Source organism: Ictidomys tridecemlineatus, chromosome 9 (assembly GCF_052094955.1).
Source record: "Ictidomys tridecemlineatus isolate mIctTri1 chromosome 9, mIctTri1.hap1, whole genome shotgun sequence".
In the NCBI taxonomy this organism is placed as follows: domain Eukaryota; kingdom Metazoa; phylum Chordata; class Mammalia; order Rodentia; family Sciuridae; genus Ictidomys; species Ictidomys tridecemlineatus.
The window spans coordinates 133,586,526-133,611,567 of record NC_135485.1 but is presented as its reverse complement, the minus strand read 5'-3'; the positions used below and the strand labels follow the sequence as shown (position 1 = coordinate 133,611,567).

General features: G+C 40.9%; 1 protein-coding gene across 8 annotated transcripts in view; it reads right to left on the bottom strand.

Moving 5' to 3' along the window:
• The window catches only part of Elf2 (E74 like ETS transcription factor 2), a 103,698-nt gene extending 88,636 nt beyond the window's left edge, over positions 1-15,062 (bottom strand). For 4 of the 8 annotated variants that reach the window (XM_078022115.1, XM_078022118.1, XM_078022120.1 and 1 more), the window contains exon 1: positions 14,924-15,062. The gene's annotated coding sequence lies outside the window, so the exon portion shown is untranslated. Of the gene's footprint in view, positions 1-4,162; positions 4,279-14,923 lie in introns of those variants that run through there. The other 4 variants (XM_078022117.1, XM_078022119.1, XM_078022121.1 and 1 more) reach the window with 4 other exon arrangements.
• Between the last annotated feature and the right edge of the window lie 9,980 nt (positions 15,063-25,042).

Genomic DNA, 25,042 nt, shown 5'->3' with positions numbered 1-25,042 from the left:
TGTGATCATTTTGAGAAAAGTTGAAGGACTACAGTTTAGAAAAGTTGGGGCCCATACTTCAGAATTGAGATAAACAATTTTGCCAATAATGGGGCTGGGGATGTGGCTCAAGCGGTAGCGCGCTCGCCTGGCATGCGTGCGGCCCAGGTTCGATCCTCAGCACCACATACCAACAAAGATGTGTGTCCGCCGAGAACTAAAAAATAAATATTAAAAATTCTCTCTCTCCTCTCTCTCTCTCTCTCTCTCTCTCTCTCTCTCTCTCTCCTCTCTCACTCTCTCTTTAAAAAAAAAAAACAATTTTGCCAATAAGATTTCATCTCCTGGGACATATTTCAGAGATTAGTGATTAATTGAGACATTTAAAATTGGATGCTATACATGTACAGGATAAGGAAAATTGCAGGAAAGCCCTTTTAATCTGGAAGACACCTTAGAGCTAATTTTGCAGAAAAAAAAAAAAAAACAGACTAGAGAGGCTAAGTGGAAAACTTAAGTGATGTATATAACTGCCAATCATAAACATTTTTACAAATTTTGAGAGTCCCATATCATGGCCAACAATATCCTAAAACCTTCATTTACTCGTGGCCCTGACACTAAGTCATACAATTAAGATATGTATTCTTAATCATAATTTTCATGAATATAGTATACACACCCATGTGTACATGGCATACACACATGCAAGCAAACACACACACACCACAGCCAGGAAGTAAATATAAATAATTTCTGATGTAATCATCAAGAATACAAACAATAATAAATGTTGGCCAGGATGCAAGGCAAAAGGTATACTTACTTATACATTGCTGGTAGGACTGCAAATTGGTGCAACCACTATTAGAAAGCAGTATGGAGATTCCTAAGAAAACTTGGAATGGAATCACCATTTGACCCAGTCTATCACTCTTCGATTTATACCCAAAGGACTTAAAAACAGCATATCACAGTGATGCAGCCACATCAATGTTTACAGCAGCCCAATTCACAACAGCTAAATTATGGAACCAACCTAGGTACCCTTCAACAGATGAGTGGATACAGAAACTGGCATATTCACACAATGGAATATTACTTAGCCTTAAAGAAGCATGAAATTGTGGCATTTGCCGGTAAGTGGATGGAACTGGAGAATATTATGCTAAGTAAATAAACTAATCCCAAAGAACCAAAGGCCAAATGTTTTCTCTGATAGGCGGAGGCTAACTCACAATAAGGGGACAGGGAGAATAGAGGTATTTTGGACTAGAAGAGGGGAGTGAAGGGAAGGAAAGGGCATAGGGGTAGGAATGATAGTAGAATGAGTAAGACATTACTACCCTACGTGCATATATGATTACATAACTTGTGTAACTTTACTTCATGTACAACCAACGAAAGAGAAGCTATACTCATTTGTGATCTAAATTCTGTTTACGATATCTTGATGCTTTCCTTACCAGGCATGTTTTGGCTTTTCTAGAAATCTTCAACCTAAGAACTTGACTTGCCACATTCCCAGATACAACCTAATCTATACTGACTTGTTCAACCTGTTTTACGATGGTGAAACTCTAACAGGGAAGTATCACCTAAAAATACTCTAAACCATGTGCAGTGGTACACATTTGCAATCCCTAGTTATTCAGGAGGCTGAGGCAGAAATCACAAGTTCAAGGCCAGCCTCAGCAACACTGTCTCAAAATTTTAAAGCGGGGGTGTGGGGGGGTGTCCTTAGGACATAGTGGTAGAATACCCCTGGGTTTAACCCCCAGTATCACAAAAAATATATGAGTAAACGTTTTTCAAAAAATCAAATGTCAGCTATTTAAAGACTTGATGAGCACAGAGACAAGAAAACCCAATCGCCCTGACCTGGCTACCCACAGTCACCAGGGGAGCTAAAAGGGATATTGCTGCTTAGCTACACCCTTTGAATATTTTCATCCTCTTAATTGCTCTGTTGCCATTTCACATATGCTCAGATTCTGAGGCAGCAACACTAAGGGTCAGAACAAGTACACAGACGAATGGATCCCATTAAGCACATCTTAACATCCAACCTATCTTGAGGGGTAAGGTAAGCCGTACAGTTCTTAATACCAATTCATTGCCCTCAATTTATGAATATCTTACTCTATGAACTCTTTGTAAGAAATATTAAGTTGTGGAAACCGATGTATTTAGCTATTTAAATTATATGAATAAGCAAATTTTCAAATCAAGTGAGAACTAGACAAAAGGACACAGATGCAGAAGTTTAGATTTGGGTAAAAGTAACAATCAGAGTCGAAATTTATGCCCTGAACATTGCTCATATGTTTGAAAAGTCTCAAGCCAGGTACTGATAGCCTCTTGTTCATCCAAAAAAAAAAAAAAAAAGACACACAAGACTTTATGGAGACTTGGTTTCAACTAGTTCAACTACCTTGTAGTTAAGCAATTCCTCTACCCAAGGGTGGAACTAGAAGTGATCAGAAGTATGGCAGATTCCCAGTCATAAGAAGACCTAGCAGAGCATGGTGGTGGATACTGTGATTTAGGTAGCTTGGGAGGCTGAGGCAGGAGGATAACAAGTTCAAGGCCTACTTCAGCAGTTTAGCAAGGCTATTTCAAAATAAAAAATAAAAAGTGCTGGTGATGTAGCTCAGTGGTTAAGTGCCCTTGGGTTCAATCCCTAGTATCCAAAAAAAAAAAAAAAAGAATGAAAATCTAAATCTAGTTAGGTTTTGTCTAACAAAGCAAACTTAGAGAAACTTTCTTTTTTACAGAGGGATAAACTGAAGTTCAGCAACCATCATTCTGAAACCCCCAGTGCAGGCAATTTTAACATTTGCCAACTTCTTCACTTTGATGATTTTTAAAAAGCAGTACAAAGAACTGTCCTTTATACAAATCCTGTTAATATTCTGGTTTGACAGGATATGAATCCATTAGGGTGAACTGATCCTAGAGGAAAGTCAATAAATAGTTTAAGTAAGAGTGTTATTTCTGGGCTGGAGATGTGGCTCAAGCGGTAACGTGCTTGCCTGGCATGCACGGGGCGCTAGGTTCGATCCTCAGCACCATATAAAATAAAATAAAGATGTTGTGTCCACTGAAAACTGAAAAATAAATATTAAAAAATATTTTTTAAAAAAGAGTGTTATTTCTTCTTCCAAACAATGAAGAGACAGTTATAGCTAAAATTCACAGAGCACCTACTCTGTGCTAAGCATTATTCTAAACTCATATGTAATACTCCATTTAATCTACATAATCCTACCAAAAAAAGGATGTTCCTATTTACATGTGGAGAAACTGAGACACAGGAGGTTTAAGTAACTTGCTCAAGGTCAACCAGCAGGCAAGTGAGAAAATTTCAACCCACACTGCTTTTTCTGCCTCATGATTATGCAAGATGTTGCTTTTTTTGGTTTTGGCGTTTTTTGTTTTTTTTTTTTCTTTTCCAGTACTTAGGCTTGAACACTAGGCCTCATGAATGTTAGGCGAGTGCTTACAACTGTGAGGGAGGGGTTGTTTGGGTTTTTTATTGTAACTGTAAAAGAATCATACCAAACTTCTTTCCGCCCACCCTGGGAGATCTCTCCTTACTGACTTATAACAGAAACAGATTGGAAGTCTTGAGATATGTTAAGTGGAAATTTATATATATCTTATCTATGTAGGTATATGAATTCTTCCCTGTCCAAAAAATAAAAAGGTATCCTGAATTACCTTGCTCACAAATTCTGTTCCATAAATTGTATAGGCCTGAGGTGGGGGGATTAGTATCATTAGCAATTGTCTTTCTTGTTGTCCTCTTAAAGAGTTTGTATGATTTTTAGAAAGAATGTTGGCCTGAAATCCTGTACTAACAAGAAACAAAGATTCTCAAATAAGCCTGGTATCATAATTCAAATTCATCTACCTTTCAAATAAAAGAAGTACCAGAAACCAAACCAAACGTTTTTGTAATGCTAAGTAAAAAGGATCCCAGCAGTAGAAACTAGGGGGAAACCTGCACCTAGTTTCCCAGTTTGAAGCCTCAACTACTTACAGCAGTATCTCCCTGTACCTAATTAAGCTGAGGCTCAGGCTTTCTCCAAACAGCACAGAACACAGCCACTTACATATATAGAATGGATGATGTATGTAAAATGTATGAGTGAATGAATGAATGAGTGAAGAAATGCACCTGGGACTCTTCTTCCACAGAAGCTGACACTCCAATCTTCAGCTTCAGTAGGGCAGAATCTCCCTTGATCTAGGTATGTCAGGGTCTCCTCTATATGTGGAGATTTTCTAGAACTAAAAGAATTCAGCATATAGTTGTACTCACAGCTATAAGGAAAACAATCAGCAGATCATAAGCAGAAAAGAACAAGTGAAATCTGGAGGAATCTCTCCTTACCATAAGAGGTCACACAGAGCTTACTCCCTTAGCAATAAAAATGCAGCAACATGTTTGCCATGTTTATGTCCAGGGAAACCCACTGGGGACTCAACATTAAGGTTTTGTGGTGGACTGGTCACACAGGTACCCTCTGCCTAGCACATACCAAAATTCCAGACCCCCAGAAGGAAACCTGGTGTCCATCATAACATATTGTTTATACAGGCTTGGGGAGCACTGTGAGAGCAAGTTCCCGTGGGCCGGCCAAGAGCCAACGTTTTTCTAAGGATGGCCATCTCAGCCTACGATGTTAACTCCTCTGAACAGCAACTTATTAAACTTCTCTAGATGTCAGACTCACTTGCAGAAAGAGGAAAATAATAGAAACCACTTCATAGCTACCACAACTATTATAGTATAGAGTCCCCACGGTATTGCTATTCAGTATGATAAAGACTTCAAGACCTAAAGATCAGTTGATGACAGTGATAAGGAAGACTGCAGAAAGTTACAGCCATGGTAAGATATTAACACAGAATTGGAGTAATTTTTAAATGCCCTTCAAATTATGGTATATCTAGGTTGATTTGACATATATAGCTTATTTCAAAAATATCTGGCTTCCACATACTAGGGCAAACTGAACATGATACATATATATAACATAATGAGAAACACTGGAGGTTACTGTTCATCAATAAAAACTTGTGGGATGGGGTAGTGGCTCAGTAATAGAGCACTTCCCTAACATAGGTGAGGTACTGGGTTTGATTTTCAGCACCACATAAAAATAATTAGATAAAGATACATTGAAAATTAAAAAAAAAAAAAAAGTTTTTAAAAATAACCAATAGTGGGGCTGGGGCTCAGCAATGGAGTACGTGCCTGGCGCGTGCAAGGTACTGGGTTCAATACTCAGCACCACATAAAAATAAATAAATAAAGATATTATGTCCAACTTCAACTAAAAAATATTTTTAAAAATAACCAATAGTGATACTCTAGAAAGGTAATTTGTATTTATCTTCAAAAAATTCATTTACATTAAAGCTTTTTTGAAATTTGTTTTTTACTTTTCTTTTTTGCTGTTGGGGATCAAACCCAGGGCTCTGAGCCCATAAGGCAAGCATTTTATCAATAATCTACAACCTAATCCTCACATAAAGCTCTGAAAGACTGTATTCCACAGTCTAATGTGAAGGCATTTAATATTATTATTAGTTATATCACACAAAAAATAACTTCACTGGATTTTTTGTTTGGGGGTGTTTGGGATTTTTTGTTGTTGTTGTTGTTGTTGTTATTTGTCTGCAGTGCTGGGGATCTAACCCAGGGTCCCACACATAACAGACAAGCACTCTACATCCCCAAACCCTTTTTCATTTTGAAACACAAGCACTCTACATCCTCAGCCCTTTTTCATTTTGAAACAAGATCTTGCTAAACTGAGGCTGGCCTCCAACTGTGATCCTCCTGCCTTAGTCTCTGGTTACTGGGATTACAGGTGTGTACCACCACAACTGGTGACATCACTGTTTTTAATAGTGTAAAAGGAAAACAGTATTTATTACCAACATATTTGGAAAATCAGTCATCATACAACCACATGATATTATCTGTTCAATTTGACCCATAATCATAAACAGATGGAAATATAATTTTATGATACTCACATAAACTGGTTATGTTACTATGTGAAACTACTACATCAAGAGGGGAATAGACTATGTTCTACAACCCATCTTGCTTCCACAAAGATTCAGAGTTAAACTGGCAGCAAAATAGGTTTTACTCAAAGGTAGCTTTGAAGGAAGAGAGAAGAAATTTTTGTTTCAAATTTCCATCTTCAGAAAACTGAAGGGTTAGGAAAGGTTTTACAGGAGGAGGCCAAATGGGACAAAAGGCAGGAAATATACATATGTAGATTTTAGCTAGGCTCTGTTAATCAGGAATGTGTCCATAGGTAGCCTTTACAATCAGTATGAGGAGTGCAGAAAAAGAAGTTATCAGGAAATTTAGAAGTTAAAACAATTTGGAGTTTTGATTCTCAGTATGAGGAAGCTACCCTTGATTTTAGAAGAATCTGTTTTAGTTAAAGTTGTTATAAGAATCCTTGAGATTGCTACAAGTGTATTACAAATTTAAAGTTCCATAGATATTGACATTTTATTTTTAGATAGTTAAATTTCAAAGAAAGTGGTTTTCCCTGATTTTGGGGAAGAAGGGGGTGCCAGGGAATGAACTCAGAGGTACTCAACCACTGTGCCACATCCCCGCCCTATTTTGTATTTTATTTAGAGACAGGGTCTCACTGAGTTGCTTAGTGCTTCACTTCTGCTGAGGCTGGCTTAGAACTCTCATCCTCATTCCAAAGCTGATCACAGGCATGTGCCACCACGCTCAGCTTAAATTTTTTATTGGTGCATTATTGTTGTATATAATGATGGGATTTGTTATTTCATATTCATAGACGGACACGACATAACAATTTGATTTGGCCAGCACTCTCCAGCACTTCCCACCTCCCTCCCCAACTCCCATTGGTCTACAGATCTCCTTTTGATTACCATGAGATCTGCCCTCACTTTTTTCCTTTTTCCTCTCTAGCTTCTACACACGAGAGAAAATACGGGATCCTTGGCCTTCTGAGTTTGACTTATTTTGCTTATCATAATGGTCCTGCAAATGCCATAATTTCATTTTTCTTTATGGCTGAGTAAAACTCCATTGTGTGTGTGTGTATATATATATATATATATATATATACATATATATATATATATATGTATATATATATATATATACACACATTTTTCTTTATTCATTCATCTGTTGATGGACACCTATGCTGGTTCCATAGTTTGGCTATAAAATAAGAAAATTAAGCTAGAAATCAACAACAGAATAAAATATGGGGAATCCCCAAACGTTTGGAAATTTTTAAATAACTCACATTTTTAAATAATTCACAGTCAAAGATGAAATCACAAAGGAACTAGAAAATATTTTGAACTGGATGAAACTGTTAAAAAGCATATCAGAATTTGTTATAAAACCAACCCAGTGTCTGGAGGAAAATTTATAGCTTTAAATTCCTAAATTGGAAAGGATGAAAGATCTCAAATCAATAACTAAACTTCTATTTTAAGAAACTAAAAAAAGAAAGGCAAAGTAAACGCAAAGTAAGCCGAAGGAAGAAAGACTAAAATGGAAATTGATGAAACTGAAAACAGAAAAACCATATTAAAAAAACAAGACTTTAACTAAACTTGTTTCTTTAAGAAGAGCAATAAAATTGACAAAGCTAGAAAGAACAATTGAAAAAGGATACATGCTAGAACATAAGGAGTCAAAAGGAGATGTCACTACAAGTACATACAGGAGGCTGGGGCTGAGGCTCAGTGGTAGAGCACTTGCCTAGCATGTGTGAGGCACTGGATTCGATTCTCAGCACTGCATATCAATAAATGAATAAAATAAAGATCCATCAATATCTAAAATAAATTTAAAAACATACAGGAATATCATGAACTATATGTCAAACAATTAAATAGCTTACATGAATGGACAAATCCTTAGAAAGACAATTAGTAAAACTAACTCAAAAATTAGCACAGAATCTGAATAGATCTACAACTAAAGAAATTCAATCAGCAATTTTTAATTTCCTAACTAGAAAAACCCAGGCACAGATGCTTTCACTGGTAAGTTGTTAAGTTCTATCAAATATATTCAACAAGGTAGTAACACCAATACTTCACAAACTCTTACAGAAAATAAGAAGCAGGAATGCTCAATTCATTCCATGAACCAGTACTGCTCTAATGCCAAATCCAAAGATTTTCACAAGAAAAGAAATACGCAAGGCTGGTAACTCAGTGGCAGAGTGTTTGCCCAGCATGCACAGGGCACTGAGCCCTGGGTTCCATTCCAGCACTACAAAAAATAATCTTTTCTCTTTTTAAAAGAAATATACCAACCAATATTCCTTACAAATACAGATGCAATAATGTCCAACTAAAATCAGCACATCAATTTCAGCAAAGTATAATTATATACAATGACCAAGTTCCATTTGTCTGAGGAATATAAGGCTAATTTATACCTGAAAATCAAATAACATAATATTAATGAAATAAAGGACAAAACCAATGATCATTTTAAAAACTAGGGTGACCAACCTTACTAGTTTGTCTAGGACTGAGGGGTTTTCCAAGATTCAAGACTTTCAGAGCTAAATTCAAGAAAGTCCTGGGAAAATTCACAGCTGGTAATGATAATACAAAAGCATTGACAAAATTCAATACCTATTTCATGACAAACACAATGAAAAAATTAGAAATAAAAAGAAACTTCCTCTACCAATTACAATGGCATCTATAAAAATAATAGCCAGCATTATAATCTTAATAATAAAAGACTGAATTCTTTCCTCATAAAAATATACAGATGCCTACTCTCCCCACTTTAAATCAACCTTGTATTGGTGGCTTTAGTCATGAAAGGAAAGAAGGGAGAAAGGAAAGGAAATGGCAGAGGGAGGGAGAAAGGGAAGGGAAAAAGAATGCAGGGATGACATGAAACTGTATGCAGAAAATACTAAGGAATTCACAAACACACACACACACAAAAAAAAAAAACCTAATAAATTATTTCAGTGACATTTAAGGATACAAGATCCATCTGCAAAAATCAACTGTTTCTATTATACTAGCAACAAAAATCTGACACAAATTTTTAAAAAGATAATGCCATTAACAATAGCATCAAAAAGAATAAAACACTCAGGCATGAACTGATCAAAAATAGCATTAATATGGTATATACGTACAATGAAATATTACTGAGCCTTTAAAAGGAAGGAAATTGTGCAATATGCAACATGGACAAACTTCGAGAACATTTGACTAAGGGAAATGAGCCAGACACAGGACAATACATCCACTTATGAGGTATCTAAAATAGTTAAACTCCGGCTGGGGCTGTAGCTCAGTGGTAAAGCACTTGCCTCATAGGTGTGAGGCCCTGGGTTTGATCTTCAGCACCCCCATTAAATAAATAAAGAAAGAAAGAAAGTTGTCCGTCTACAACTAAAAAAATAATAATAATGAAATAAAATAGTTAAACTCAAAGAAGCCAGGAGCTGGGGTAGGAAGGAGTAAGGATCAATAGCCATAAAGTTTCAGTTATGCAAGATGAATAAATTCTACTGATCTGCAAAACAATATTTTGCCTATAACGAATAGTACTGTAATCTATACTTAAAAAGTTAAGGGTAGGGGCCGAAGTCATGGCTCAGTGGTGGAACGCTTGCCTAGCATACATGAGGCACTGGGTTCGATCCTCAGCACCATATAAAATAAATAAAATAAAGGTACTGTGTCCATCTACAACCAAAAAATGTATTTTTTTTTTTAAGTTAAGGGTAGCCAGCAATGGTAGCACATACCTGTAATCCCAATGGCTCAGAGGCTGAGGGAGGAGGATAACAAGTTCAAGGCCAGCCTCAGCAACTAAGCCAGACCCTGCCTAAAAATAAAAAGAGCTAGGGATGTGGCTCAGTGATTAAACACCTCTGAGTTCAATCTCTGGTATCCAAAAAAAAAAAAGGTAAGGGTGGGGGTAGACCTGACATTTAGTGTATTTTTTTTTTTTTTAAAAGAAATGGGAGGACTGGGGATATATCTCAGTTGGTAGTGCTTGCCTCACATGTCCAGAGCCCTGGGTTCAATTCCCAGCACCACCAAAAAAAAAAAAAAAAAAAAAATGGAATATTCATTCACTGAAAAATGCAAACATCATTATTATAGATGAATGTTGAAGATGATCAATAAATGGTAAAAAAATTTCATGTTCATATATTAGAAGACTCAATATGATAAGACAATAGCTCTCCCCAAATTCATTTATAGATTCAATGCAAATCTCTAATAAAAATTCCAGCAGACTTTTTTTACAGTAATTAACAAGCTGATCCTAAAAACTTTACACAGGACCCAGAACAGTCAAAACAGTTTTTAAAAACAAAATTGGAAGGCTTATACTACACCTGATTTCATAACTTACCAGAAAGCACAATGAATTAAAACAGGTGGATAAAGATATAAGGACAGACATATATATAATGGAAGAGAAGTAAGGGCATATGGATAAATTTATACATTTAAAATCAATGGGAAACTGATCACTTTTTCAATAAATAGTACTAGAATAATCCATAGAATAAAGAAGAATTTAGACCCTTGTTTCACATCATACACAAAAATTAGCTCAAAATAGATCATAAAATTGGCTGTGGTTGTGGCTCAGTGGCACAGTGCTTGCCTAGCATGTGTAAGGCACTGGGTTCGATTCTCAGCACCACATATAAATAAATAAAGATCCATTGACAACTAAACGGTATTTTTTAAAAAATAGGTTATAAAATTTAAATGTAAGAGCTGAAACTATAAAACTTATGAAAGAAACAATGGAGAAAATCCTCAAGACATGGATTAGGCAAAGCTCTTACACAAAACAACAAAATCATATCATAAAAAAAAAAAACTGGATTTCATCCAAATTAAAACTTGTGTGCTTCAAAAGTCCCTAATATTCAATTTAAGAAGAAAAGAGAGGGGCTGGGGTTGTAGCTCAGCTGTAGAGAGCTTGCCTAGCATGTGTGAGGCCCTGGGTTCAAACCTCAACACCACATAAAAATTAATTATTTAAAGAAAGAAAGAAAAAGAAAGTTATTGTCTCCATCTACAACTAAAAATATTTTTAAAAAAGAGGGCAGGGGGAGGGGCTAGGACTGTGGCTCAGCGGTAGAGCGCTGGCCTAACATGGGCTGGACCCGGGTTAGATCTTCAGCACCACATAAAAATAAAGGCATTGTGTTGTGTCCATCTACACCTAAAAAATAAATATTAAAAAAAAAGGGCGGGGGGGTGGGTGGAGAAGACCAGTCACAGACTAGGAAGAAATATTTGCAAACAACATATCTAGTAAAGGACTTATATCCAGAATATACTATAAACTCTTACAAGTCAGTAAGAAGTCATTCAACCCAACTTAAAAATGGACAAAAGATTTGAACAGCTATGTCACCAAAAGATATATGAGTGGGTAATAATCATATAAAAAGGTGCTCAACACTGTGAGTTATAAGGAAGTTTGAAATTAAAACAATGAGTTAACCAGTTCATATCCACTCAGATAGCTATTAATAAGTGTTGTCAAGGATATGAAGAAAACTCGAATTCTCATATATTACTGTTAAAAATGTAAAGTGGTACAGTCACTATGAGACACAGTATGGCAATTTCTTCAAAAGTTAAATATAGGGCTGGGGATATAGCTCAGTTGGTAGAGTGCTTGCCTTGCATGCACAAGGCCGTGGGTTGGATTCCCAGCACCACCAGAAAAAAAAAAAAAAAAAAATTTAAACATATGCCTGGCAGGTGCACTTGCCTGTAATCCCAGTGGCTGGGAAGGCCGAGGCAGGAGAATTCCAAGTTCAAAGCCAGCCTCAGCAACATAGCAAAGGCCTAAGCAGCAAGACCCTGTCTCAAAATAGAAAAATAAAGAGACTGGGGATCTAGCTCAGTTGGTAGTGTGCTTACCTAGCATGTACAAGCCCTGGGTTCAATCCCCAGCATCACCAAAAAAATAAAAAATAAAAAGGGCTGGGGATGTAGTTAAGTGGTTAAGCACCTCTGGGTTTAATCCCTGGTACCAAAAAAAAAAAAAATGTTAAACGTTTCAAAATAGTTCTACTCCCATATACCCAAGAAAAACAAAATCATATATCCACATTAAGACTTAAATGTTCAGGAAGCATTATTTAAAATGTTCAAAAACTTAAAACAATCCAAATATCTATCAACTGATTTAACAAATACCAAAAAGAGGTATATTCATACAAAAAAAATTACTATTTGACAATAAAAAGGAATAAAACCCTAATACTAATACATGCTACAATATAGATGAATCGAAAAACATGCAAAGCGAAAAAAAATCAGATGTAAAAGACTATATATTGCATAATTCCATCATATGAAATACCCAGAAAAAGCAAATAAATCTATGGAGACAGAACAACTGGTGCTTGCCTAGGGATGAAAGATGAGGGGAATGAGAAATAACTGCAACAGGCCAGAGAGAACTTTTAGAAGTAAAATGTTCTAAAATAGACTTGTGATAGTTTCTGAATTCTATGTATTTACTAAAAATATTTAATCATACTCTCAAAATGAATGAATTTTGGCTTTTAATTAAGTTGAAAACCTAATTTCTTTAAAGTGTACACTCCCAAGAGAAATGAAAACATGTTCACCAGAAAAAAAACAAACTGTACACTAACATCCACAGCATTATTCATAATAAAAAAGTAAAAAAAAAAAAAACTCAAATGTTAATCAAATGAAGAATGGGTAAACACAATAAAGTACATTTATACAATGAACATTATTCAGCAATAAAAAGTACTGACACATGCTACAATATGCGTAAATTTTAAAAACACTATGAAAGCCAGTCACAAAAGACAACATATTGTACAGTTTCATTTTTATGAAATTTCCAGTACAGGCAAATCTAGATAGAAAGTAGATGAGTGGTTCCCTAAGACTGGGAGTGTTGAGTAGAAATGGTGACTGCTAATGAAAGTAGCATTCTTTCTGAGAGTGATAAACATGTTCTAAAACTGTTGAAGTTAATGGTTGCACAACTCTGTGAATATACTAAAAACCACTTATCTGTATACTTTAAATCAAACTGAATGGTATGTGAATTATATCTCAACAAAGCTGTTACTTCTCCCCCCAAAAAAGGTATTGAACTGTGAGCAGGTAAAGCCATCAACACTGGCAGGGCCTACCACACCCTACCACAACTGAGGATATTTAGGACAGAAAAATCCCAGTTTGAAACTTTCCAACTACACTCAAGCTAATTATTTTCTAAGTGAGTGTTTATATACTAAATGAGGTACAATGATTAATCCAAGTATTCAGCTAAGTTTAAAAACAGGATAATATTAAATATTTGAATTTCACATGCCCAAGGTATTTCAATTTTTACTTCATGTGTTTAACTACTAGATGTCTCAATTATATTCATATGAATGCACTCTGTAAACTGTATTGTCTTATGTAAACTTTAATTATTCTTAAGTTCCCTTAAATATAATTATTTTCCACTCATTAAAGTTATTCTACCTTTTGAAGAAACTCTAAAACACAGCTATCCATAGCTACCTCAGTAAACCAGACCTTCTGTGATCCTGGCACTAGATAAAGTACATAATTCGCCTCTCGACAGAGACTCGAATAAAAAGCAAAGCAAATCTGATACCAAACGCAGATACGGTTCTCTCATCACCGGATTAAAATTTAAACCACACAGGTCAAGTAAATGTTCAAAACACAAGAAAGAGGGGGTTCCGTTTTACAACGGGGTGTCCCCATCTTAGTACTCATTTAATGAAGTACTAAGAACTTAAAGGCTATTCTGCCGGGCATCTGGCTCCTACAAAGACAGCCCAGGACGCTGGCACACCAAGAACACTGAAACTGTGCGATCTGGATCCCTCCTGGCGCTATGGAATATTTTCTGTCCTTTACTGACGGATAAAAAACGCCCGAGCGGAGCGAGGGGGGCCGGCTGCCCGGCGCGCAGCGCGGCGGGGCCAGCGGGTCCGCAGCCGGCAGAGCCCGGCCGTCCCCCTGGCGCGCCCCCACGACACTCCAGAGCGCGGTCCCCGAAGGCCAGCTCCGCCAGCAAAGGACCCAGAAGGCGGTCACTGGACGTGCGTGTCACTGAGCCCGTTTTTGTTTTGTTTAAAACAGATTCCGAGCACAGGCAAGCCTCCCTACCCCCGGGAATCGGGGGAGCTGGCAGCAGGGGGCCGGCGTGGAGAGCGAGAATAAAAGAACGGTCGAGTACAACCTGTCGTGCCAGCCGGCGGCGGAGGCGAGGGAAGGTACGGGCGGCGATAAGGCCCGACGGGGAAGGAAACTGCTGTCCAGCCCTCCCGCCGCCCCGAGCGGCCGGAGCCTCCAGGTCCCGCCCCGAGCTCGCCGCCCAGCCCCGGCGCCGGCCGCAGCCTCCCGCCGACACAGACCCTCCCAGGACGCGCTTCCTCCAGAGCCGGACCCCCGCCCTGGCCTCCCCGGGAGCCGAGGCGGGTCAGTGCAGTCCGCTCCTCGGCAGAGGTGACTCTCGCCGAGATGTAAACACAGCGCGACCAGCTGCGCGGGCCCATCCCCCCCCACACCGGGGTCCGTAACCCCGTCCCAGCCCCGCGCCCCGCGCTCCCCGCGGGCAGGCGCGCAGCGCGCCTTCGCCTTTCTCCAAGTCCCGCTCCCGACCGTTGCCCGGGGCGCTCGGCCCCCTTCCCCCAGTCCCCGGCCGGTGTCACCGCCACAGCCTCCGGAAAACCCCTCCGCAAAGCCGGGAGCAAACAACACAGGCGCGGGGCGGGGGCGCGGAGGGAGGCGGCGGCACTCAGGACGGCAAGGCTTTATCGCCGCGCCCTTCGCGCTCCCTCTCGCCAGCCTCAGCGGCCCGCGCTCTTACCTGCTCTCCACGTCGCCGGGAAGACCGCGGCGTCCCTTTCCCTCCCAGCAGGGCCGCGGACTAGCCGCTGCTGCCGCCGCCTTTGGCCGGGCGTCCGGAGGGAGCCGGGGCCTCCCCGGCAGCCCGAGCCGCTCCACAGGGAGAGGAGACAAAACAGAGGCGCGCCGCCCGCGCAGCGCCCCCCGCCCGCGCCGCCCCACCGACCCCCAACCGCCGCGGCGACGGCGGCGACACAGAGCCCGGCGCGGGGAGCACTGGTGGCCCCCGCCCCGCTCCCGGCCCCCTCCCTCCACCCCCGCTCGGCTCCTCCCCTTCGGCCTCCTGCCGCCGCCACCAGGACACTTGAGTCCGCCTCCCCCACCCCGCCCGCTCCGGGCGCTCCTCCCTCCCCACGCGGCGGGGGGGCGGCACCGCCAGTCACCGCAGCGCCTGTCAAACGCGGGCCGGCTATTTATACCCCGCGGGGCCCCGCCGCCCCGGCTCCCGGCTCCCGCCTGCCAACCGAGCCTGCCCCTCGCGCTCTCGAATCCCGCCCTCCCCTCTCGCCCAACTTCTCCCAAACCCGGCTTCTCAGGTAAAGACGCTCGCCACTAGTCCTGCCCCTGGGCTATCCCCATACCGCTCTCGGCTCCCCGCTCCGACCCCGGACTGCTGCGGGGGCTCTGCCGCGCGGGGCAGGCGCGTGGGGACGGCGGGGCCGCGCGTGCACCTGCAGCGCCCGCCCGCTTCTCCCCGCCGGCCGGGACGGCACGCACACTCCCTCGCCACTCTCGGAGCCATCCGCGGGCCCGCCTGTCACCCCCATCCCCAACTCGGGACTCCCGCCTTTCTCCTCAGGGGACTCCGCACTGGGGCAGTCTGACAGTGCGGGCCAAGGGTTGCAAAAACTCCAGCCCGTGTTCTCGGGGTCCCCGCTCCCAGCCTCTGCTAAGTGAAAGGTGGGGGCGCGGGCGGGCAGGAGCGCGACGCCGGCCCCGCCCCGGCCGCTGACGCACGTGGCGCACCGCCCCGGCAGCCTCGCGCCCCTCGGCGCCGCCGCTCCTCCCCGCTCGCAAACGCCCGGCCTCGTACACCCGCGGACCCCGCCCCGTTCCCAGAAATTACCACCCGCCCAACGGCCCGGCCGCGCGGCGGTTGGTGCCCGCTTTTGCTGGCGGTCGGGCAGCGGGGCCCAGCGCGCAGCTGCGGAGCGCGGCGGGCGGCCCCTCGCGCTGCCCCGGGAGCCCGGCACCCGCACCTAGCCTTTGTCGCTCCTCTCCCAGTCAGCGACGGAGAAGTAACTCTAGCCCCAGTACCGATGCGAGAAGGAGGGAGCGTGTTGGCGAAGGAGTCTTTTGGCCCAAGTGCCTGCGAATTCGAAAACGAAAACCCAGCAGAAGCTGCACGCTTCTGGTTTCCACACTTTCACACAAAGGGGAACCTCTGCGCAGGGCGCACTCACGCGCCTTCAAGTGCACAAAAGCCAATGACACGGTACCCTCGCCGGTCCTGCGTTGCGAGCGTCTCATTAATGGCCTTTCTGAGGCATGGTTATGCAGACAGACCCCACTATATGGTCCTCCACCACCCTTCCCCGCTGCCGCGTTTTCTTGTATTTGTTTCTTTAACAAAGAGCACTGACTGTCCCGGTGCGCGCGGGGGCTGACTCGGCTCCCCTTTCGGGCGCTGGCAGCCTCACTGCGAGGGACCCGGTGCTTGGCGCAGCATTCACCACGTTTGCTTCTGGGTTCCAGTCTTTCTCTTTTTACTGTTTCACGGTCAATTTTGAACGTAGAAGAAACCCTGAGCGGTATGAGTTATAGCTGAACTTGAAAGGAACGTGGGAACCACGGAAATTACTCTAGAGTAAGGCTCAAAGGTCAGAGAACCACAAGAGGCTCCACTGTTTTTTAAATCCCTGAAGAATCAAGAATTTAATAATCTCTTTTTAAAGTTGTTATTGCCTTTCTGTTTACATCGTGGTGAATCTTCCTTTCTTAAGCAGCCCTGGGGGGTTCTTGTTCTTATTTAGGAGATTTTTACTCTTAAAATGCAGGGGAAACCTGGGTAGCATGATAGCTAATCAGAGATCCTCTTAGCTCCGATAGAGTTTTGTGAATTCCTGAGTTCTAAGACACGCAAACATTGCCACCCGTTAGAACCAAAGAATTTATGGAGCTTTGATAACATTGAAAACTTTAAGGCACAGTAAACAAGGTGCTGCAAATGGCATTCTTTCTAGGGCACTATTTTTATCCCCCATTTCTTGCAGAGTAGATTATCATTTCCGGGAGCCATTGCCCACTTGGATGTTTGCTAGTAATAGTCATTACTACTGCATCTGCATAACACTAAGAAGCATGCAAGGACAAAGCTTGATTCCTGAAGTAAGGCGAAGCTATTACCTGCTGGGTCATATCTTTCCTATTAGCCACCTTGAGAAGAAATGTATCTCAGTGCCAATTGGAAGTAACCTGGGAAGTCCCAGGCTGATACCATTGGTAGATATTATTGTTCCCAAATTCTCACTCTCCATGCCTTCATGCACTTTGTGAATTCATTCACTTTTGTGAATTCCTGATTTCTAGTTCCTTCCACTAGAGATAGAACGAATCTCCACCCTGTTGATGTTGGGTTTAGATCATTTTACTTGCTTTTGGCCAAAGAAGTAGGGGAGAAGTGACAGTGTAATGGTTGCGGACCTGGCCTGAGGGTGTGTTGCAGGTTTCTGCTTGCCTCACTGGCACTCCTGCCTCTCGCAATGTGAAGAACATGTCTGGGGAATCTGCTGGTCCAAGAAGGATGAGACACATGGAACAGGTCTGGAACCACCCCAGTGTGTTGCCAGCAACCAGTAGAATACAGGATATTTTGTAAGCCTTATGTTTTGGGGTACTCTTCCCAGGATTAGTGTTGCAGTTGCTGACAGAATAGCAGAGCAATCTATCTTCATTTACTCTACTTTTTTACTAAATGAGACCCTTGGTATTGGCCTTCATGGTGCCAAACTTGATATCTCTGGCACAGCTCCTTAGTAGTGAGTGGGTCTTAGACACATGCCTGTGGAAGCAGGCCAAATAAGAAACCCAGAGATTTGCAGTAGTCCTCAAAAGATCTTATATAAGTCAGTAAGAAAGGTCCAGTGTGGCCAGAAGTCCCAGTAGCATGCTAAGGATCATAGAACACATCTCCATGTGGTAAATGGATTTCTTTTGCCTTTGTTTTTGTTCATTTGATTTGATAGTTTGGTTTGCTTTGAGTTTTTAGAGTTTGGGGATATCTTTGTATTTTCTATCACATAATTTATTTCATAATTATGCACGTGATTCATTAATACATTCTCATTTTTTTTTGTACCAGGCATTGAACCCAGGGGCAATTAACCACAAAGCCAAATTCCTAGCCCCTTTTTATATTTTATTTAGAGACAGGGTCTCACAGAGTTCCTTAGGGCCTGACTAAGTTTCTGAGGCTGGCTTTGAATTCACAGTCCTCCTACTTCAGCTTCCTGAGCCACTGGGATTACAGGAATGTGCCATGGTGCCCAGCTCATCAATGTTCGAGTAACACAAAATAAACTTTTTTAAAATTTCCAAGTCCCCTTTCCCTTTATGCTTCTCTTTCCATTTCTCACTTATCCTTCATATGTAGCTGGCCATCCCATACCTCTCCTCTTTAACAGATAACCATAAATGGTTTAACTTGTATGTTTTTAGACTTTTTTTCTTGGGCATTTATATACATATAGAAACACTTGTACAAATTAGATATGAATGGGATTACATTATATATATATATATATATATATATATATATATATAAAATGGTAGAATTATTTATCCTTTTTTCTATGTTCATTTCATCTTTGTTCTAATTATATAGGAAATTCTTTTTAAAAATCTGGCCTGTCTTCAGTGTGACAGGCTAGCCAAAGGAAGAGGTTTTTCTGCTTTTATATCAAAATGTTAAAAGGTCCTAGCGGCTTGGGAGGCTGAGACAGGAGGATCATGGGTTCAGAGCCAGCCTCAGCAACAGCAAATCACTAAGCAATTCAGTAAGACCCTATCTCTAAATAAAATAGGACTAGGGATGTGACTCGGTGTTGAGTGTCCCTGAATTCAATCCCCAGTACCCAAAATAAGTAAAAGAAAAAACTAAAAGGGAGGAATACCCTTTAGGACCTTGCAGTTGTGGCAGAGGCAACCAACATGAGGAACAGAGAACTGGGCACAGTGGTGCATGCCTGTTATCCCAGGTGCTCAGGAGGCTGAGGTAGGAGCATTGCAGGTTTGAAGCCAGCCTCAATAACTTAGTCAAGCTGTAAGTAACCTAGTGAGACCCTGTCTCAAAATAAAATATAAAAGGGGATGAGGATGTGGCTCAGTGGTTAAGCGCCCCTGGGTTCAATCTCTGTGACCAAAACCAAAAACAACAACAAAGAAAGAAAAAAAACATGAGGAACACAAGAGAAAACTAAGTTCTCAATGTGGTAGGCGGTCAGTCAGTTCCCTCTCCCAACTTGTAAATTGGCTCAGAGCTACTCCTTGGAGGCACTGAGTTATGTTTGATTAAATAAGGCCATGTTCCTTTATAATATTTTAAGTAAGCAGTCCAAGAGAACAGAGTGCCCTCACCTTGCCTTAGGACTCACTCATTGTCACTGCTGCTGTGTTCTGTTGGTCACACAGGTCAGTCCTAATTCAGTATGGGAGGACACTACCCAAGTTCATTAATACTAGGAGATAAGGATGGTTGAGGGCAGTGTAGGGAGCTGGCTGCCACAAGAACATCCACGGTAGTGAGTTTTGAGTGACCAAAATAATTCTTAAGCTTGTAGTCCTGATCATTGCAGGTTGGCAAATTCCCTAGTTGCCAATGACTATGTAGACTTTACAAGAACAGCCAGAAAAATCTCTTCTTTGGCCTCTCCTTAAAGAACAAGTGGTTCTGGGCAACTATCCAGTTGCATTCTGGTGTTAACCTACCTTGTTTATGAACCAGTCTATCCATTCCTCCTACCACCCCTTCCTGGGCTTCTACAAAGAAGGTTATTCATAATTCTCCTATGTGCTATGTCTGCAGAGGAACCTAGTCCCCAAATTCACTCTTCAGTTTAGGTATTGTCTTGCTTTTTATGAATCAGAATTTTTTGAACAGTTTGTATTGAGCAAATTATAAGAGACTTGCCTTACAGAATCACAAAAACCAAATAATTTGGAGGGAACACCTTATGTTTTCAGAATCCAAGGAAGCAATTTTGAGGATGAAATTTGTACCATCAAATGCAATCAGATAAAATAAACTATAACATTTTTCATGAAGTTGTTCTTTGATTTCTAATAAAATAAGTCGTCATTTTATACTTTGAGTTCTCGATCTGTTTTTCTCTTTCCACATTTTTTATTGGTGCATTATAGTTGTACATAATGATGGTATTTGTGTTACATATTTATACATGCACACAATATAACAAGATGTTTGACCAATATCACTCCCCAGCCTTTCCCTCCTCCCATTCCCTGGTCTCTTTTATTTATAGATAGATAGATAGATAGAAACAAAGATAATTTTGCAGAGTGGGGGTTACTGGGATTGAACTCAGGGGCACTCAACCACTGAGCCACATTCTCAGCCCTATTTTGTATTTTATTTATAGACAAGGTCTCACTGAGTTGCTTAGCACCTCCCTGTTGCTGAGGCTGGCTTTGAACTCCTCCTGTCTCAGCCTCCCAAGCCCACCTTCCAATATATTCTTGAAGCAGTTTTCTCTTTAAAATAGTGCTTCAGTTGAAAATTTTTATTTTTATTCCATCTACAAATAATTATTTTTAAAACATTTTATTGCTTTATTAAAATATTTCAAGTGTTTAAGATGGATTGCACTTCATTCTTTAGAATTTCTAAATTTCGATGTTAAAACCAGCTTTTTTTTTTTGATTGAACTCAGAACTACTTAACCACTGAGCTACATTACTCCAGCCCTACTTTGTGTTTTATTAGAGACAGGGTCTCACTGAGTTACTTAGGACCTCTAAGTTGCTAGGCTGGCTTTGAACTTGTGATTCTCCTGTCTTAACCTACCCAGCCGCTGCATGCCCAACTAAAACCAACTTTTGTAAGCAGATTTTACTTTCCTATAAAATTAAGTCAAATGAAATAGACATAAAGATATTTTATAATTGATTTCAGATCATGTTAATCTTTAAAATTTCTGAATAAAATTTGGTTTCTTAATAAATTCTGGGAAAATGCCATACTAGGTGGGGGAAGTACTGGAAATACATTTTCTTATTTGTGAGCTGAACAGTTTTTTTAAAAGAGTATTGAACCCTCTTTCTTCCATGCTTGTAAGTTAAAATTCACTCCACAGATCACCCTAAAGATTAGAAAAACACGTGCCTGTAATCCAAGCAACTCCAGAGGCTGAGGCAGGAGTATTACAAGTTCAAGACCAACCTCAGCAACTTAGTGAGGCTCTAAGGACTTAAGGAGGCCCTGTCTCAAAATAAAACATAAAATTAAAAGGGCTAGAGATGTGGTTCAGTGGTTAAGCACCCCTGGGTTCAATTGCCAGTAACCAAAAATAAATAAATTTTTAAAAATTTTGTTTCTCATAATTTATTAGCTAATTTGTGTGCTAATTACAGTATGAAGCGTTATTTTAACAATATAAGTAATATTGTTCGGTACCTGTACACTGCTGGGTGTTTTGTGTTGATTCATCTTATGAAAAGCATTATTATTTTTTTTTTAGAGAGAAAGAGAGAATTTTAATTTTTTTTTTTTTTTTTTAGTTTTTGGCAGACACAACATCTTTGTATGTGGTGCTGAGGATCGAACTCGAGCCGCACGAATGCCAGGCAAGCGTGCTACCGCTTGAGCCACATCCCCAGCCCCATGAACAGCATTATTATCTTTGTCTTAGAGTTAACACCCAAAACATAGAAGTTGAGACATTTGCCCAAAGTCACAACACAGCAGGTAGCAAATGGCGATTGAGCCTTCTCCATATCATACTTCTAAACTCCCTTACTGACACACGTATGGCAGCCTTGTTTCAAATGTTCTTGTCAGACATTAAGAATGATGTCCCACCCCCCAAATTCTTAGGGCATCACTGCCACCTTGCAGTTGGACTCACCCCTGCCAGGCCTGCCAGTTCTGCGCAACACACCAGTTACTGACACAGTACTGAGTGCATCTAGCATGTTCCCCCCCTCACTCTCTGCAGTCACTCCCTGCACTCTGGCTGCCAACAGATTCCCAAAAGTGAAGTCCGTCAACATGGAAGTTAAAAGGGCTCAAGGAGGACCATTATCAAAGCGTGAATACCTGAAAGAAAATGGGAAGAAGAGTCAAGAGTTGTAAAATACTGTGAATCTATGTGAAAAACTGGATACTTTCACATTGTAAAAATACTTCTGCAGTTAAAGTTGATACTCAAGAGTCCGTGAGGGGCTAGAGCTGTAGCTCAGTGGTAGAGTACTAACTAGGCCAGCGCATGCGAGATATTGGGTTCTGATCCTCAGCACCACATAAAAATAATAAAATGTATTTTTAAAAAAGTATGAATAGGAATGGTAATTGATAATACCTGTACTTATATGTGATCAAGTCCTTAAAAACCAACTTTGGAAACTTAGCATCAATTTAATAGACATTCTTTCTCTTAATCCTCACAACAACCCATCATGAAGTTGTAGTCATGTGGTCAGTTATGAAACTGAGACACTCGGGCAGTAACTTTCCCAAGACCACCAGCAAGTGAGTAGGGGGCCAGCTAAGGAACCCAGGCAGGCCGCTCCAGACTCCAAGCTCTTAACTCTGGTCTGCCTCATCCCACTCCTCCTCACTGTCATCTCCAGGGGTGAAAGCTTGGTCAGGCCACTCTCCCTGTAATGTGCTCTCCTATGGCCAGACAACACCTCTGACATGTGATTTGAGGGAAACAAAGCTAGACTCAAGACATGTCCAAGTTACACAGAAGGCAGATTGGACATTGAAGCTTCTCCAAAGCCTGTGTTTATCCACACTTACCTCATACTTCTAAATGCCTCTTGATACATGTATGTCTGGAGTAGAGAAATAAAAAGGTAAGAAAGAAAGAGTTGTGTACTTCACATATGCTAGCTGTTTTCTATTCTTGAATAAAAAAAATAATCAATGATCTTATCAGAAAAACGAAATAAAACATTTATAGTAAATATATTTACGAGAGCCTAAGGCCATTTGTATGCTAGGTAACAACAAAGTATTAATTTCTAAATTTAACAGCAGACTGAAATGGTAGTATTATGAGGATAGCATGTGAAAAATATTGATAAGTTAAAAAGAGATTAAAAATATCTCTAAAAAGTACCCTCACCATGGGCTAGGGATGTGGCTCAGTGGCTCAGCAGAAGAGCATTTGCCTAGCATGAAGGAGGCCCTGGCTTCCATCCCCAGCACTGTAACAACAACGTTCTTGCAGATAACAAGTAAGCTTTGAGATAGTAAAAAGGAATATAGTCTCACTTAAATATAATCTTCCAAAGCCTCCAAAGATTAGTGCAAGCAAGCAAATTTCAAGGTTGAGTTGGGCAGCAGATATACCTACTAGCACTCTGAGAATTTAGTCTTCTTTAATGACTCTCACTCTTTTTTTTGGGGGGGGTCAGTACCAGGGATTGAACCCAGGACCTGGTGCCTGCTGTCAAGCACTCTACTACTGAGCTGCATCCCCAAGCTAGTCACCCCCAACTCTGATTAACCTCCCACTCTCTCACTGGGCTGTAGGGTCCTCCTATCCAACACTCTTGCTTCACTGCCCTCTAGTCTCATGGGTTGTGCATTTTCTACTTCTCTTCTCACATACTTTCATGCTTTTGGGTTTGACCCCAGGATCCTCCCCTTACCTCCACCCACACCCGCAGAAGCCATGCTTAGACCATGTGGCTTTGCTGTCTTTGACTATAACTAGATGGTTGAATCAACCATCTTGTTATAGTCAAATATAAACTAGGCTTATATTTGTTCTTTCAAGAATTTGAGAACAAAACCAAGAGGCCATATGGGAGCTCCTGTTTGTGGCTGGGGGCTGGGGAAACCCATGATCTGCCACTGAGAAGCAGGGAAAGTCTCAGGCTACGGCTCTACCACAGGAGAAGCAGATGTTAGAGAGCCAGAGTGAAGTGGGATTCCTGGAAGCTTCCTGATCCTCTCTATTCCAGTGACCAGAATCCAACTTAAATGAGGACTGAAACTTAATATAGTATAAGGGTCCCTCTTTAAAAAAAAAAAAAAAAAAAGGAAAATTATGACACCAAATTTGGTATGAATATGAATATTTATTTAGTTTGGGAAGTTTTTTAAATGACAGATTTTTAAAAGCCCATGAGTACCTTCAGTTTTACAAAACCCAGAAAAATAAAATACACTATTTCTTTTATTAACTGCCTAACATATCTAAAGTATTTTCCTACATCCATTCACTACATGCTCTCTCATTGTCTTTCCATATAATGACATTGCAGTATTTTTCCTACAGATAGAAGGAAATTAATTTTTTTCTCTAGCAAAGATTAATTTTTGTTTGTTTGTTTGTTTTGGAACTGGGGGTCAAACCCAGGCCTTTGCAAATTCGAGGCAGATGCATTGCCACGGAGCTACATCCCAGCCCGTAAAATTTGTTTTTTATCGCTAATTATCTAAAAAAGTTTATCCCAGCCTCATGACTTGCCATCAATAATGCCATATATAGATTTTAGGATTGCTTTCAATTTAAGTGAAATTCTACCACATTTATTTTATATAGAAATAATATGTCAGGACATTCCTGTTTTCTTATGCAGTGACTAACCTTTTTTTTGTGGTGACACTCTACCAACTGAGCTATATCCCCAGCCCAATGTAGTGACTAATCTTAAACAGTCCTTGAATTAAAAAAACCTCATTCATTAGCTTGCTATTTGATGTTCAGTGAGTAATGATAAAATTTTATCTCATCTTTGTAGGCATCAGTATTTAATACCGAATCAGAACACATTTGCATCTTTTGTCTCTTTGTCAATATATTATTATAACATACCTTCTCTCTCTTTTTTGGGGGGGAGCAAGGGACTACCAGGGATTGAACTCAGGGGCACTCAACTACTGATCCAC